Raw genomic sequence first — 17,069 nt, 5'->3', positions numbered from 1 at the left:
TCCTCTGTACAGCACCCGTTGGGGCTGTGATGTCGGGACTCTCCTCTGAAACTCGCCCTTGTCAGAGACATTTGCCTTTTTGCACCCCGACTCGAACCCGATGCGAACGGTCTGTTTCGGGAGGCCCCCCCGAAATAGTGCCTCTGCTGTTTGAGCCACTTAGGAGTCCTGCTCTTTATTAATGCTGCTCACTCCGCGGCAGGGCTTGCCGTTTCTCATGTCCTTCCATATGATTCCAGTCTGGTTAAATGTCTGTTTGTCAGGATCCGAAAGAATGTTCTCACGCCTTGAGGCCATTAAACACGAGACATCCTTCAACCACTTCCGTTGGGAGCTAGTAACAATCCCCTGGGCACAGGTAACACTTGGCAGCAACACCCACTTCACACTGAGACCAACCTCACGTAATCACCCTAACCCTTTTTGTGCCAAGTGGTGATGAAATAACAAGGGAACATCTGCATTCTGATCCAGCCCGACAGCAGTTTGAGCAAGCATTTGTTTTTTGCTCCGTTTTAGAAGTGATTCAGACAAGACCAGCTAGTCTTCCTGGAGGGTAACGATCGATACACCTCCTGTACTGAACATCCCAGGGTAAGAATGCTGAGCGCAAGCTTTGAATTTGAGAGATACATTTACTAAACCACCACATCGCAACAACAGGGCTCACGTCTTTTCTCCTGTACAAGAGGCAAAAGGCATACAGTTGAAAAGGCATGTTTTAAAGATACGTGCATTGTGTCAGCTTAGAAGAATGATGGACAGTAGTGAAAACACCATTTACCCAGTTCCTGACATAACAGCAGATAATGGTAGACATTGTGTACAAGCTTATTGTCTTTAGTTACCTGCTCCTATAATCACTACAGTGCAATAACAGAATGCAGCTTTGTTTCTGTTTCAAAATAAACAGGAGTGTGCAATTATTCCTAAAGTCCGCTGTGCGTGTGCCATGGGTATCTGAAGGGCACCGCAACAATACCTGAAAGTCAAGGACAGGGTGGCTGTGATCTCACCAGGAGGTTTCCCTCGTCATTGTGTCAGGGACGGCAGGAGCTTGATTCATCACGCCGCCTGTCAAAAGAGGACGTGCCACCGTCTCCGTTTAAAGCCTCCACGTTAGGACAAATAATGGAGAGTACACAATTTTCTTTCAAAGCGGGAAGGCTCAGTTCGCGAGTTGTATAATTATGACCCACAGATCGACGTGATAATTGGAGGCCACAGTCTTTTGACTTATATTATTTGCAGCTGTTTTTGGACATAACACTGATTTCCCAACCGTCTGTGATGATGATGATGATGATGATGATAATTATTATGAGTAATAATAATAATAATGTGATTTGTACTATTTTGAATTGAATAATGCCCGGGCTTTGTCTTCTGAAATTTTCAAAGATCTGACGTACTTTTTTGTGTTTAAACTTTCTTCTCCTGCATCTATAACCTCGCAGGGCAGTTTCCGCTGATGTGCCGACAGCTCCTGAAAGATCTGTGCAGATCCTTTTCACCTGGGAGTGCACAGCCAGGCCTCCGTGTTCCCCTTACCGCAGTAAGTCCCACCACCAAGAGGTGTCAGTACAAGACGCAGCACAGCAGGCGTGTGGAGTGGAAGAAGATAAATCATAGCAATTGAGCTGGGAATAACAGAATGGGGTTAAGTAAGGTTAGCTAAAAAAAGACAATTCTCGGCCTCAGAAATTATCGTGCTGACTTGGGGGCTGGGCAGCTATGAAGGGACACAGGCTGTCTCTGACAGACGGCATTCTTTCTCTCCTTCTTGTGCGGCCTTGTCTTGTGATCATGAGAGTTACAGCAGACAGGGGTCCAACTGCAGGGCCGGTATGTTGAAAGGAGAGAGGCTGTGGATGTGCACAACACAAAGCACTGTCCTCAGCCCCACTGCCTTTCTAAATCTGACCAGACGTGCATGGTGTGAGCTCACTGAGGGCACTGGGTCATTCATGGATGAGGAGCCACACGAGCAGCATAGGAGAGCCTTCACTGAATATACCTAGGCCCGAGTCATGATACTGCAAAGATCTATCATACCTGCTGGGGTAGGAATTTGGAAAGAATTGCTTGCTACTGGGAACAATTCAGCGCTAATATCCATCCCTTTTCTAAATGCTGCTTGCAATTCAGGGTTGCCGGGGAGGCGGAGCCTATCCTGGCAAGCAACAGGTGCAAACCAAGGTACAGCCTGGACAGGACACCGGGCCGTATGACAAACACACACACAAACAATCACAACAGGGCTCATTTCCGCAGAAGCCAATGAACTCACCAGCATGTTTCAGGACTGAGGGAGGAAACCAGAGCACCCAGAGGAGAAAACACAGGAAGAACATGCAGACTCCACACAGACAGCACCTCAGGTCTGGAATTGAACCCAGGGCCCCAGTGCTACCCGGCAGGACTCCTAACCTCTGCACCAATGCACAATATAAAAGCGCAAATTTAAACAGCTAGCTCAACAAACAAACCAAAAAATAAACTTTCCATTACGCTGTTTAATAACATACTATATACGTGCATATGTGGACAATGTACAATGTTGCATAATTTTTGCACGATCTCTGTAAATGCGTAAGAGTTTAATCCTGGAAGAATGTAATGGCTTAGCATCAGGCCTGTGGGTTAGAGGTTAGGCTGTCTGCCCTTGGCCAAGATGGCAATAAGATGAAGAATACAGATGAGAGAAATGCAGACACAACATTAGTGCACACCACAGGCATCGTAGCCTAGACTCTTCAGACCAGACAAAAACACATTTCAAAATAAGATAAATGTGATCCTCCTACTTCCAGAGAGATCTGTCTTAGGGGTGTTCAGACAAGAGACAAAAATAAGAAGTGACACAGGCAGAAGATGACACAGGCTTTGAGAGGCTATGTGGTGTTTTTTTTTTTAAAAACCCCAACAAATCTATAAATAGTTCAAGGCGAGCTGATTTTTCTAAAAACAAAAGTTGCAGCTCGTTGTTGACTGACAACCATAACAACAGAAGTACAAAACCGAGCTTCTGATGTGGTATTTCAAAAGCCCAGACGGCCAAAGCCCGTTGCGCTGTGTTTTCTGACTTCCGCAAGCAGCTGCGCGGATAAGCACTCCCTGCTGTCCCGGGGCACTGTGCGGTAATATAGGTGCGGGGGGTGGGCGGCACAGGACCAGCAATGCGCACCTGCTACACCGCTCTGGTTCAGGCGTGATGGTTATCAGCGTCAGTTACCGCCGCCTGGCATCAGATGCATCTGCTACCGCTGTCACCCATGTCTGGCAGCCGGAAACAGACAGGTATCGGCGCATAGCGTGCTTCTGATTTGTGTTTTCGGTCCAGGGCACAGTCAAACTGAACGTCATCATGATAAGGTAAAAACGCACCCTCTCGTGATGCTCGCAACTGCACTGCCCAGTCATGGTGGATGGGACGCGCTCCCCTTTCACACTTTTCTTATACGTTTCTAATGATTTACCTACGTTGCTTATGGAGGGTTTAACTGTTTGTGAGCCAGGTGTCAAATAAACATTGAAACGTGGGGGGGGCGGTGCCGTATGGGTCGACGGGTAAAGGCTCTCGCCCGCTCCAGGCTGGTTGGAGCCAGGTCCAGGTTGGAGCCAGGCTTGTTTCGCCGAGATGCGCACACGGCTACAAGCTTGATCGGTCTGCGACAGCATGGCGTATAACCTGCAACCCCTCGGGTCAAGACGCACAGGCCGGCGGTGCGGTGAGGGACGTGCCTCTTCTCCAATCCACGTCGAAGCTCCTGCACGGGGCGGCTCATCCTGTGACGTGTAAGAAGCTGAATGGCTGAGGGAGGGGGCGGACCGGCCCATTCTGCCCTCGGTTCCTTATTTTTGCCGTGTGAGGTCGAGGTGTTTGTAAATGTACATGATTGGCGATTCCAAAGTGGGTGGCGCTGTTGCAGAAATATTGGGGAGATAGTTACAATTAAGAGAGGAAAACAACAGGTTTGGAAGCAGCCCGTTAATTGCCCGTAATATGTTTGTGCATATGTCGAAAATTGTTATCCCTCGCCACGTATTTATACCATTTTAAGGCAGACCGCAGCTCACTTTTAAAAATATAAATTTCAAGTGTCCTGCACCCATCAGTTGGTTGAGAAAAAATGGAACAAAGGAAGTTCACAAGCGCGTTGCAAATGTTCTCTTGCGTCAGAAGAGTGGGAAATACACCTGTGGAGGCTTAGTCAGGTCTCAGACGGGAAATAAATAAAGAGAGCCGCGGAGCTCATTGTTCACTCTTGGTGCCTGGACGATGGAAAGCTGGAAAAAAAAAGAAGAATTAAACAATTAAGGACAGAGGCGTAATAAAAATGAGAACAAAAGACCGGAGCCTCGAGCGTTCTGTGTTTTGTTTTGCTACTGAGTCAGTAGGTGTCAGAGAAGCGAAGACAATGTGTTCCCAAAGTCTCTCTCGCACACACTCCGCCAGCCACATCCTCCATCCACCCTCTCTCAAGCCCACCAGTATGCCACGATCGTGGCGTGAAAACCCAGGCTTCCTCTCTCTTTTTTTAAAAAAAAAACCATAAGAAAACAATAATAGTGCTCACGGGGAACGCGTTGAAATGATCGCAATAAATTGCCGGCCGCTCCGTGGGAACCCGCTGCATTTGAGTCACCGGTAGAAGGAAAACGCGCAAGAAAGTGGAAACGTTCAGGAAAAAAAAACGAAGACTCTTTCCTGGCAGAAGCCGCTGGCGGCCCTTTCCCAGGACCTGCAGTGTTTCTGTATACTTCGCCGCTTCCTTGCATTGAAACGCATCCCGGCTTTTTCCCCCCTCTTCTTCTGCTTTCTTAGTGTAATACCTATCACCATCCATAATTCGAGTTTTACCTCTGTTTTTTTTTCGGGGGGGGGGGGGGGGGGGTCCTGCCGTTTACCTGGTGTCATATGTGCCTTGGAAAGGTTTCAGGAAGATTGAGGAGGCAGAGGGTTAAAGGCGTCTATGTGGTAAAAATTAATTACGTGCGTGAGAAAGAATAAAGGAGCAGTGCAAGACCCAGATAGCACGAACAAGTGTTATTGGGTATCAAAACATTAGTCAGAGAACCAAGGTCGGAGAAGCTGGAAAATTACAGAATACGTGCCTCGTCCCCTTATCTGCCAGGAGATCCGTTTACTTGTATATAAGCCGTTGGAAATTCTTTAGCTGTCTCCTGTGGTAACTCCAACATGTTTGAACATTTTTGGTTTCTACTGGGTCACAATCTCTTCAGTTCCAGCCAGGAGGGTGAAATCCTGTTGCACTGCCTTTGAAACAACTGCAGTCGACAATTCTGAGACTGTATTCCTGAGAGTCAACCCTTTGGCCTCTTTTCACCACCCTTCTAGTTCTCAGTAGGTAAAGACCTGGAAATGGCGGAGGTGTTAACCTAATTAAGTGAACCACTGCTTCACGTCGTTAAGAGCCCAGAGTAGGAGGAAAGCCAGGGACTTTGGGATAGCTCAAGGATTGGGAAGCAATACCAGTGCCTCGCAATCTTTGTTTCCGTATGTTCACGGTGGTCCCTGAGAAAGACAATGTGAACAGAAAAGCACAAGAGCCTCTCTTGGGTCTCTCTCTTTCTCTCTTTGCATCTTCCGTCACTCTGGACAGAGCCCCACCTACGAATATAGAGTTCCTCTGCATTTCCCTTGAGACCTCCATCCACTTTGTGTTTTTTCAAAAACCTTTGCTGCCCCCCCGAGTCCTCTAAAATGAAACAACACTGGAGGAAGATGTCTTGGTTAAAAAGGCTGTCTCAAACACAGTGATAGTAGACCTGCTAGACTATTGACAAAGTCCTTGATGAAGGCTGCTCTCCTGTGCTGATGACTGGAGCTGCTCCACATTCCTGCTAAGGGTACATAGTAGCTGCGGGCAGTGTGCTTGGTTCAGAGGTAGCCTGTGAGTCCAATCCATGATTTGTCACCCATTATCTTACATAACTGATGCTGCCCATCTCCTGGTTAAGTCCCAGAGCTCCAGCTACACAAGGCCACTCGAATCAAGTAAGCCAACAGTAGTCGTGGCCAAGTGGTGAAGGTGATGGACCAGCGCTGGTTTCTATCCTGTCTGCCTCAGATTGTCGTGTGTCTGCAGAATAAAAGGAACGTATTAGTGGCAGGGCACTTGGGTCTTGAAAATCACAGTTTATTCGAGGGGGATTTCAAATCTTTGTATTGCACGACTCACCTGCAAAGAACACCAACCAATCAGTATACTTGTTGTTGTTTTTTAAAGAGCTTTTTCAGGGTATTGTGCCAGGTAACATTGTAAGTGGACATGTTAAAGAGAGAACAAGTAACATACACTGGAATATAAAGATCCATAAATAAGAGGTTAGCGCTAGACCGATAAAGCATTCAGTTCAGGAAATTAATAATTCACAAATGTTCTGAATATACCATATGCTAAATATTTACACTGTGATGTCTCTATTTTAAAAGCGATCCTGGTGTTTCAGGAGGAGAAACCAGTAATGATCCATGATACATCGTTCAGAGAAAAAAAAACCATGACACGGGTAGGAAACAATATCAGGTCAAATTTACAGAGAACAGATGTTTCTTTAGATAGATTAGAGGAAGGAGGGGTCAGCTGCTTCTCCAACATCAACAGGCAGAGATCTGGTTTCCCGAGAGGGGCTGATGGTGAAGGATCTGCCCCCTCTCAGATTTAGCTCTCTCAGGTTCTTAGTAAAGGATTTATAATCGGGTCTGACTTCAGGTCCTCGTTTGCTTTGTAGGAGCAGCAGGGGACCGACTGACTGGAGCAGTAATGATGCTTCTGAAAGGCTAGGGTGGGTTGCCGTGGAGGAAGAGACACGATCAGGACTGTGCAGTACAGCACGATGAACCCATAGGGAAAGCACGGCATGAAAAAAAATAGAAATTAATGGCACAGCAAAGTACAAGCAGCCTGTGAGGACAGTAAAGCCCTGGTCAGGTGGGAAAATACAGTGCACACACCCGGCGCGATAAGCTGTCACACGGCCGAGTCCCTGGCACCCGGAGCAGAGCAAGCCAGGATGAGCTGGTGTCACGACCCGCACTCAAGCATGCAAGCGCTCCTGAATTCCCACGAGCTCCAGCCAGCCCAAACCCCCCTGCACCAATTGACACCGCACATGATTGAAACCCCTCTTCTAGCTCACTCACAATCGAGGTCTCCACCCTGAGCTCCACAACGAGCTTCTAAATCTCTCCAATCATCTCTTATTACTTTCTGGCTACCGACTCAGCGCTACGCTTTTGACCACGACTTCGCCTCTCGTTTTTGGTCCGTCTTCGATGCGGAACCCTGCTGGCTTCGACTCCTCGCTTTCGTTTAGGACCACGACTTCGCCTCTCGTTTGGTACCATACAGGTTAGGAACTATCCGCCCCCCGACCTGACCTCAGCAGAGTTAGCCAGCACAGGGTCTGACCTCCTGCTGCCCTCCTGCCTCGTGCCAGCTGGAAGGAGACGTGACCCAGGGCCGAGCGAAACCTTACCGCGCCTGGGCCAGGGCCAGAGCTGCGCGGGGTGAGAGGATTTCTGAACCCCACAAGGACATCTCCCAGCTCCCAGCCCGGACTGAGGTGAGGCTTTATCTGCTGCCTGTGATGTCAAGGTTCACCCTTGCCTGCCCCACACGCCTCTAATCCGAGACGATAGCTCTTGAGCAGCCCTTCCCTTGTGGATTCCTGCAGAGGACAAGAGGTGCCAGTCATCTCTCTCTGTCCCAGGAGCTGTGGCACCGAGCTGTGCGACTTATCCACGAGGGCCTGGATTTTAAACCTGCCGTTTGTTTGTTCAGTGAATAGGTGCATGAAATTCGGAGTCTAACTTTCTCTTCTGAACACAGTTGAATAAACTTCAACAGTTCAGACATTTTAAGCTGAGAGGCCAAACTGTGGTTAGAATATATTAATAATAATAATAATAATAATAATAATAATAATAATAATAATTCTTTACAGTTATATAGTGCTTTTCTGGACACTCAACTCAAAGTGCTTTACAGGTAATGGGGACTCCCCTCCACCATCTGTTCCCCCACCTGGATGATGCATCAGTCTGCTCCCCACACACCAGCTCTCAGTGGGGAGGAGAACAAAGTGATGAAGCCAGTTCAGAGATGGGGATTATTAGAAGGCCATGATGGGTAAAGACCAGGGAGAAATTTGACCAGGACCCTGAGGTAACACCCCTACTCTTTTCAAGAAGCACCCTGGAGTTTTTAATGACCACAGAGAGTCAGGACGTTAGTTTTAGGTCTCATCCAAAGGACGGTGCCTTTTTTACAGTATTGTGTCCCTGTCACTATACTGGGGCATTAGGACCCACACAAACCTAAGATTGAGCACCCCCTACTGGTCCCACTAACACTTCTTCCAGCAGCAGCCTTAGTTTTTCCCAGGTGGTCTCCCATCCAGGTACTGGCCAGGCTCACACCTGCTGGGCTTCAGTGGGCTGCCAGCTGTGAGCTGTGAGCTGCAGGGCGATATCACTGCTGACAAAAAGACTGAGGAACATCTTAAGTAACCATTGCAAGTGAAGCATGAGTTTATGAGTATATAAAATCCATTGCCTTTATGCCAGAATATCAGACATAACGGCCAGGGGAACCTATCCAGTTAGCAGCGGCCCAAACACTGTAACATTCTGATGGCTCCTGTTTTTGTAAGTCAAGATAGGAACATAAAACATTTACAAAAGAGAGGAGACAACAAAAAACATCTAGATCTTTTAGTAGTTAACAGCGAATTGATCCAATATAAATATAAGAATTCCTGAAGTCTGTTTATTTAGCCAAAAGCCAAAATATTTTCTTTTTTAAAAAACAGCAGCAAGATTATCAAAAGACTCATAGCCTCCAAAGTTCTTTATTTGTACAGACGCGTTTGTAGCAGGATTGTAGTAAGACACATTTTATCAAAGTCACATGAATCACCCAAACTATTTTAGAATGCCATTCCCAAGAGGAGCTGAAAAACTTATTTTGCTCAGTCGGGAAACTCAAGGACAATTCAAGGTCAGATGGATAGGAAAAGAATGTGTCCCAATTTGAGGAGGAGTGCTGTAGAAAAGAGCTCCAGAAGGCCTGACGTTTTCTTTTTTACAAAAGACACTTCTTTGGATGCCCAATTATATTTTAAAAAAAGTCTCCAACAAAAGTCAGCATTTGCTGGGATTCATTCATAAGCGTACTTTGCAGTTTTTGTTACATTTCTAATGAAAAAAAAACAGTATGCAATGGAGTCATATAGTATTATATAAACAACCACTGTGTATAATATTAGAATAAAGGAGCTCACTGAGTTATTTTACATTTTTTAATGCCCTTTTAAAGGGATAAATCTAAAGTTCTTCTGAGTAGCTTTTAAGAGTAACAAGTTGAAAAAAGTGTTTTATGGTCCCTCTTAACCACAAAGGACAAACAGCTTTAAAATTCACCACTATCTCTACAAAAAGGACTTCTTGGTGAAAAAAGTATTAATCAAGATCTTAAATAATTTTGTTATTAATTTGTGTCTGACAGGCAATCGAGATTGCAAAAATGGCCTTTTCTACTTGGCCTTTGGAACTCCATGACATGTCAAAACATTTTTTTTTCCCAGAATCCACTGAAGGCCCATCTAATAATAATTACTCCAGACACAGAATAAATCAGGAAACAGGCCCATGCCAATCGGAATTCTTACAGTCGTATTTCCTGTCCATCAGCGGTAATGAACTCATGCAATGTGCGTAGCTAGAATAACATGACCTCCTGTAAGTCAATCAGGGGTCTCTTTCTGTAGCTCACAACAACAACAACACAAAACAAAGCCCCCCCCCCAAAAAAAGCACTTGACTTTTCAAACATCCCAGAAGCTTCCAGCTCACAGGAAAGGGAGCCACAGGCCACTCAGCTGGCGTTCAGAAGATCAAGTGCTTGCACTCAGGCGCACAGCGGTCACTCTACAGCGACGTCCTTCACGTGCCCTGGTTTTGACCGAGAGGACCCCAAAAACGAGACTGCTGTCACAATGACAAGGAAACCAGCCGCCCCTGGTTCATGAGACGTCGAAAGTCAAAACAAAAAGCTAAAAAGGCCAAGAACCTTCCTGTAGTGGTTTTTGCACAGAGTAGCATTTCCGATTGATCTGGAGAAAGAATTCCACTAACCTTGAGAAGATTTCCCCCTTAATCACCGACGCCAACCACCATGGTCTTCCATGGCAGCCTCATGGCAGAGCATGTGGAGTACAGGCCGTCGAAACTTGTCAATCCAGTTACAAACAGCTTTGCTCGGGTGGGTGCAACAGGCTGTGCTTTCTGGATCGCGCCGAGCACTTCCTTCCTTCCACGCTTGTGCTGTGGTGCTTTCTCACATGTATAGACAACACCCGTCTGCTTCTGGAACGGGACAAGACCGATTGAACAACGTCAAGCAAGCGAGGTTCACTCTCTTGTTCTCCTGCAACGCTGGTTACGAGGCGCCGTCTTACTGTGACCTGCTCTCAGAGCTTCTTGACTCTCCAGGTTTCCCTTAAGGATAGGCTCTGAAATAAAAAAAGGTCAGCTCTGAATAGGTAGTATATTTATCATCTCAGATTTCACGCATATGGCTTTATAAAATCAGTACAGTGCAAAAACAAAATTGCAAAAATAAAACATCTAAACTTGAGATTCACAATTGAATAGTAGTTCACAAATGTCTCCTAGACTACACTTGATGTGCATGTATGTCCTGCTTATAGGAAGTAGCTATAAGGTGCTTGTTGTAGCTTGCCAACCAACTAGGAATTTCCCCTCTGATTCCTCTGCCCACAGACAGGTCTTTCCTCCGTCATGGACAGATTGCTGGTTTAGCTTTAACTAGGAGTTACAGAATGTTACCGCAGAAGGCAGTAGTTAACTACATGAGTGCAGAAAAACATTCACATCATTACTCTCACATTAGACAGAAAGGGAGTAAAGTACAGAGTCTACTGCAGAATGCTCTGAGGCCACAGAGCACTGGAGCTCGTAAACAAGCAGCGATCAGCTGCAGCTCATTGCTGTGGACCTTGTCAGACCGTAAGACAGCTGTGCTGGAGCTGTTGATTGCTGCAAAGGGACAGATCATTATGTAGCAACTCAGACTATAAGCAAATGGCTTGGAGGAAGCAAAGAGAAATTAGTCTTATTTGCACTCATCACTTGGTTTATGTGGTATGTAAAAACAGATATTAATTTTACAAAAAGCTGTGAAGGAAACGTGTATTGAGGTCAGGGGATTAAGTTCTCTACCCACTTACTACAGTTAATACATAATTATTTATTAATTATCCAGGTTTCATAGTCACCCAGTAATTACCTTAATAAACATTTAATGAGGCACATGTGTAGAGCAATTGTCCTAGTAAAATGTTTCCATTTGGGTCACTGGGGAGGTGAAGTCACCTCATGACAGCTTAATGTTCTTAGCCCACAAGCAATTAAAATGGCCACGAAATGGATTTAGTAGCTTTTTGACCACCTTTGAATCCTCAACAGCTGGATATGATGCCAATCAAGGCAGTTGGCAATTCAATGAAGAGTTCAGGTGGGAGGCTTCTGAAACTCTTCTCTGGCAGAGGCGCTTGTCCAGACCGGAGCAGGGGCTGAGTGTGTACATCAGCATGTGCCATGAATATCCCAGGAGTGCGTTTGTTCTGGGGTTTTAGTTATGTCATGGGCTGGAGGGTGACCGGGATTGTCCAAATTTAGGGGGTGCTGCTGAGGTGGAGAGGTCACGAGTCTGCCAGGTCGTGGAGATGGAAGTACTCACTAGGACGTCCATGTCCTCAGATCTGGACCAGACATCCGCCCTGCAGAAGCACATTTTGCAAGCGCCTTGAATTTCTAGATTTGTGCATCAAGCTAGCATTGTTGCTGGATCTGCCATCATTTCCATGTGCTTAACTTTCATCTGCAGTAGCAAGGGGGCAGGTCGATCATATATTACCCTACAGCACTCTGTAATGTCTGAGCCAAAAGCAGATTCAGTGTCTGGACGTGGTTACTGGGGAAAGAAAGAGCAGTGCTCATGGCAGGTGGAAGACTCCAGTTAACAAGCTCGGGGGGTTTCCCAGGTAGAAGCAGACAACACATTTCCAAGCAGTGTATTGCATGGCATCAGTAAATATATACCAGCACGAATTCCTGTTTTCTTAGCACTTTAAGTGGTTTTGGCAGTTTTGTTTTTTTCTCTTTGATTTTAAAAGTACAGTGTGGAATCTTTGTTTTTCTTTCCTCTTGCTCAGTATTGCCTTCTGGAAGACTCCTGTTTACAGAGAAAAAAAACCAAGCAAAGTACAGTTCCTCATCTCATATGCTGCTAGAGGGCAGTGTGACATTTGCAGTGAAGAGCCGTTCTTGCAGAACGCTGGCATTTTCACACCAGGCGGCGGGCGCGTGAGGCACCAGGCTTGATGCCCTCAGCTGAACCGGCGTCCCAGGCGGTAGCCAAGGAAACTCGGCCACATCTCCAGACGTCTCTGACAGCTTGAAGGCTGTTTTCCCTGAACCCGTGACACGGCCAGGCTGATATTTGTGACAGGAATGGTGGGGATTTGTCTGTGTCAGGGGCAGTGCTGTGGGCTGCTGTCCAACTCCATTCTGGAGTCGGCTGAACTGAATTTCAAGCGCTGCTCTCCAGGTACTGTTCTAGTGTGAGTGAACTACTCTACGTGAAATTATGTTTTTTAATTTTTTTTTGTTAGCTCCGATATCCTTAAGCGAAACCCAGAGGAATAAAAGCAGGGTATCCTAGTGCGGGCGTGCTTCCTGGATGCCCGAGGACAGGAGCTGAGTCTTTGCCATTAAGGAACCTTCCCACTGCCAGGCTGTAGATGCCACACCAGCAGAAGAAAAGAAATCCACTCATCCAAAATGCCCACCAAAATTTCCCACCTGTCCAGATATGACTGCGTTCCGAGGTCATGTTTCACCAAATTCCCTGCTGCCCGAGATTTCGGAAGGGGCAGAGGAAGGGAACGACACCAATCCAAGGATAAGAAGCATGAGACACCAACTGGGAACCAAGGACTTAATATGCAGAGTCCGGTTCAGGATTTAACTGTGGGAACAGTGGGAACCCAAGGAGATCCCTTCAGTGATGTACGTACTCTGACAGTGTAATAATAATCTCCTTTTACACTATGGAAACTGGTGCACCCAGCATATTTCTGCCCTGTTGTACAAGCCTGTCTGCCTCAGAAAGAGGCTTCTAACACCTAGCTGTGTGTTTCTTTCCTTAAAGGCAAAAACAAACGGTGGAAACCAGTGTCATCCTGAAAGCCCAGACCACAGTCAGACTGACCCCCCCGCCTCGCAATCAACACATCTGCAAGACCCACTCGTGTTGTGTGTGGGACACGCTGAACCCACGAGCCAGGTGGCGCAAGGACACGTGGTTTTTATTTACACTCTCCCACGGTGATAATGAGGCGCCATGGATCTGAGTTTATTATTTAATATCGGTGTTACTCGGGTAGATCAACGATTACTATTTTAACTTGGTGTATTATAGAAAATGCGCCCAGAAACTACCCATATTTGAGCTTTCGTGGCGTTGAAAAGCGAGATCAGGAAAGGGCAGATAGCATTCATTAAAGTGTTCGGGGTACATTATCTAATTGGTTTGTTCAAAGCCTCATTATCAAGGGCTGGATGGTTTTCACACAGCTTCCCTGTGAGACCAAGAGCGAACAAAATAAGAAGGATCTTTAATTTACTTTTCCTTTATGCATTTAGCTCTCGCTTTCGGGCTGTTAATGGGCTCCTATTGTTTCTCGTTCCCGAGTTCACACGTTTGCCGAAGCGGGCGTCCCATGCGGCGCCGGACGGGACTGGACTGAAGTCAGCCCCCCCCCGCTCTCTACCCGCGCCGCCTCCTCCGCCGTGGGACACACATGACGTCACCTCTCGGGTTTTTTGGGGGGAGGCAGAAAGGGCTGGGACTGGCAGACGTGCGAAGAGTCACATCCCCCCTCGGTTCATTCATCAGAGCCAGCGCCGTAATTAAAGTGAAAAGGGTATAGAGCCGTGTGCCGACTTTTTATGTGCCTTTCATATTGCCGGCCTGCCTGGTTCTCGGTCACTACAATGTGTACTGACGCCCTCCTCACAGCCCAGCACTGCAAATAACTACTACCCCCCCGTCTCTTCGCAAGCAGCACCGCTCATGCCGTTTATTGAAACGATCCGAGAACAACATTTAACGGGTTTAACCCCGCAGATTTGCTTTTCAGTCGCTCCTGGCCGGCTCCTTAGCTATCGACCAGTTTCTGTTCAAAACAGCTTCTGAAGACAACTGCCCGAGTACCCTCCCGGCACCGCTTCGTTGAAAACAAGGCTGGGTCCAGTTCGGTTCCGTTCATCTGCCGTGTGCCCAAATGCAGTGAATTGCTTAGATCCGTCTTGTCCGGACTTTTCAAACAAACATAAAATACGAATAGTACAACAACAGAAGCAGGTGTCAGACGCGCGGAAGTAATAAAACATTCAACCGTTTCAAAGACAGGAGAGTTTAATAATGTGTATGCAGAAAAAAAACCCAAAATATCAAGAGGAAACTAGCAATTCGAGTGGCGGATTTCTGTACATCTTATGGGAAAATCCAGTTGTGGGATAAATACGACGATTACTCTATTTGATGTATTGCTGACAATATCCTGTCCACGGTCCTTATCAAGGGTTTGACTGATAGCACTGCTCAGAGTCAAACTGAATACCGTACTCGGCTCTTACGAGAGGAAACACGCGTGGGAACTGATTAGCCCTTCACCATGACCTCCTATCACACAGACAGGCGCATTCAGACGTTTTGTACCTGAAACAAAAACCGAAAGGCGCTTTTATTTTATTTTTGTGTCTCCAATAATCTAGTGAAACAAAATTAAGTACTATCTACAATGCAGTTTTGCTGATCACACCTAATAGTGTCTTCATTTGAAAGAGGGCTCGTAGAAAATCTGACCTATTCTGTTCTGCACTTCGCCGTACATTTTAAGTCTAATAGGAGAAGAACGTACTCGACTCACTAACACGCAGTGATTAAGTTCAGGTTTGACAGCAGATTTGCACGTTACAAATGTAACGTTTAATGTTGTGAAAGGTGCCGTTTGCAGATCGACTGGTTGACAAATAACGGCTGCCCTCTAGCGATGCGGTTTGGCAACTCCTTTGGTGACGTGTGAGTGTAACACGGGTAAACGCACACGGCGAGGGTTACAGATTACCTGCTCTTAGAGAGATGGTAGAAAAGACGCTCGGGGCGTTGAACAAGCAGAATCTCCTTCTTCCAAACGACTTTGAAGAGACGCATTCTGCCCCGTCACAGGCTTACGTGTCACACGTCTAAACCTTTGACAGCATAAGCATCAAGGGTTGTCAATAGAAGCTATTGAAGCACCCACTGAAGCTCAGCAGGTGTGAGCCTGGTCAATACCTGGATTAGAGACCTCCTGGGAAAAAACAAAGGTTGCTGCTGGAAGAGGTGTTAGTGGGACCAGCAGGGGGCGCTCACCCGGTGGTCCATGTGGGTCCTAATGCCCCAGTATAGTGACGGGGACACTATACTGTAAACAGGCGCCGTCCTTCGGATGAGACGTAAAACCGAGGTCCTGACTCTCTGTGGTCATTAAAAATCCTGGCCAAATTTCCCCCTGGCCTTTACCAATCATGGCCTCCTAATAATCCGTATCTATGAATTGGCTTCATTACTCTGCTCTCCTCCCCACTGAGAGCTGGTGTGTGGGGAGCGTTCTGGCGCACTATGGCTGCCATCATATCATCAAGGTGGGGCTGCACACTGGTGGTGATGGAGGAGATCCCCATTACCTGTAAAGCACTTTGAGTGGAGTGTCCAGAAAAGCGCTATGTAAGTGTAAGCAATTATTATTATTATTATTATTATTATTAATAGGAAAAAGAAAAAGAATGCTTGTCAGGTGATGATACTGGGGCACCAGGATTGAGAAGCTGGAAAGGATGGGAATGCAGGCCTTTCCAGTAAGGAGCTGCGAGTCCAGGGGTCCAGAGAGAAAAGAATCAAGGGCATTTAAAATAGAAAAGGAGGGTGCCTGTAGCCATAGATCTCCGTTGGTGGGTAAAGATGCCCACCTCTCATATCACCAAAACTTCGTAAAGCACCGTTAAACCATGGGAGAAGCATGCTGCTGCATTATGGTCTACTATGCTATAGCATCACACGGTGTAGGAAGCTGAATCTTTAATGTGGGGAACAGACGTGACTTAACTGCAAACAAATTTACTACAATGAGCTTTCCGAAGCCCCGAGCTGTGCCACTGCTCTCGGCTTCTTCCTGGAAAAGCTGTGGGCCTGCTGGGGCCATCCTGGGGGCAGAGCTCTGGAGTCCAGCTTGAGACCCGGGGGGTTCCCCTTGCAATCCCATTACCCGGATTTCAAATGGCTTGTAATTCCGCTCAGTAAAGGCAAAGGAGGTTAAAACAAAAAGCCGTGAGCCACTCATTTTGCACGGATCGAGGCAGAGAGAGGCTGGAGAAGGACAGGGGGGTTTTGTGCAGTGTTAACAGCAGCTTTGCTGATGGATGAGTCTGTGAGTTCTCTCGCCTGTACAGCCAAGAAACAAAAGCAATAAACTCAGACTTGTCTTTCTTATTTAGGCACGACTCCACCATCCCTGTAAGGCAAAGAAAAAGCTGTGCCGGAGCTGCTCAGATAGATACAGAGGTGGCAGTTAGTGATGTGATCCTCAAACTGCTCTAGAAACACATGAGGTCTTGCCGTCTCTTAATAGTGCCACTAAAGACTGGGCGGTTTGTCCACAGGAAATATCGGGTCCACTGGGTCATGGGCTGTTGTGCTTCAACCTTTCCCACCTCCTCTCCTGTTGTGAACGAGAATTGTGACCGTTCTAAAGACACTGCAGTTGCAGATGAGTAAAGGGGATGGATCTGATGACTGCTGTCCGCTTTGAGTTAATTTGTGATGTGGCCCACTTTACCTTTGATGTCAAGGGCTAGTTCAATATCCCTAAAAGCTCAGGTATGGCCAGGAGCTGGCATACTGCCTCCAATG

General features: G+C 46.7%; 2 long non-coding RNA genes across 3 annotated transcripts; one reads left to right on the top strand and one right to left on the bottom strand.

Annotated features, from left to right (window-relative positions):
• Window positions 1-4,156: 4,156 nt before the first annotated feature.
• On the bottom strand, window positions 4,157-10,553 carry LOC148639156 (uncharacterized). The gene is made up of 3 exons (XR_015930834.1): window positions 10,166-10,553; window positions 4,581-6,107; window positions 4,157-4,290 (listed from the first exon to the last, which is right to left on the bottom strand). It is a non-coding gene; the product is annotated as an uncharacterized LOC148639156 (long non-coding RNA).
• Window positions 6,819-15,741, top strand: LOC148639155 (uncharacterized). 2 transcript variants are annotated; one of them, XR_015930837.1, is made up of 4 exons: window positions 6,819-7,593; window positions 8,019-8,195; window positions 12,268-13,123; window positions 13,266-15,741. It is a non-coding gene; the product is annotated as an uncharacterized LOC148639155 (long non-coding RNA). The 2 variants fall into 2 exon arrangements; XR_015930836.1 differs by having other exon boundaries at window positions 12,268-15,741.
• Window positions 15,742-17,069: the final 1,328 nt, after the last annotated feature.

Source organism: Lepisosteus platostomus, chromosome 27, assembly GCF_059453375.1.
Source record: "Lepisosteus platostomus isolate fLepPlt1 chromosome 27, fLepPlt1.hap1, whole genome shotgun sequence".
NCBI lineage: Eukaryota > Metazoa > Chordata > Actinopteri > Semionotiformes > Lepisosteidae > Lepisosteus > Lepisosteus platostomus.
The sequence above is the reverse complement of the archived record's forward strand: the minus strand, read 5'-3'. Positions and strand labels throughout refer to the sequence as shown.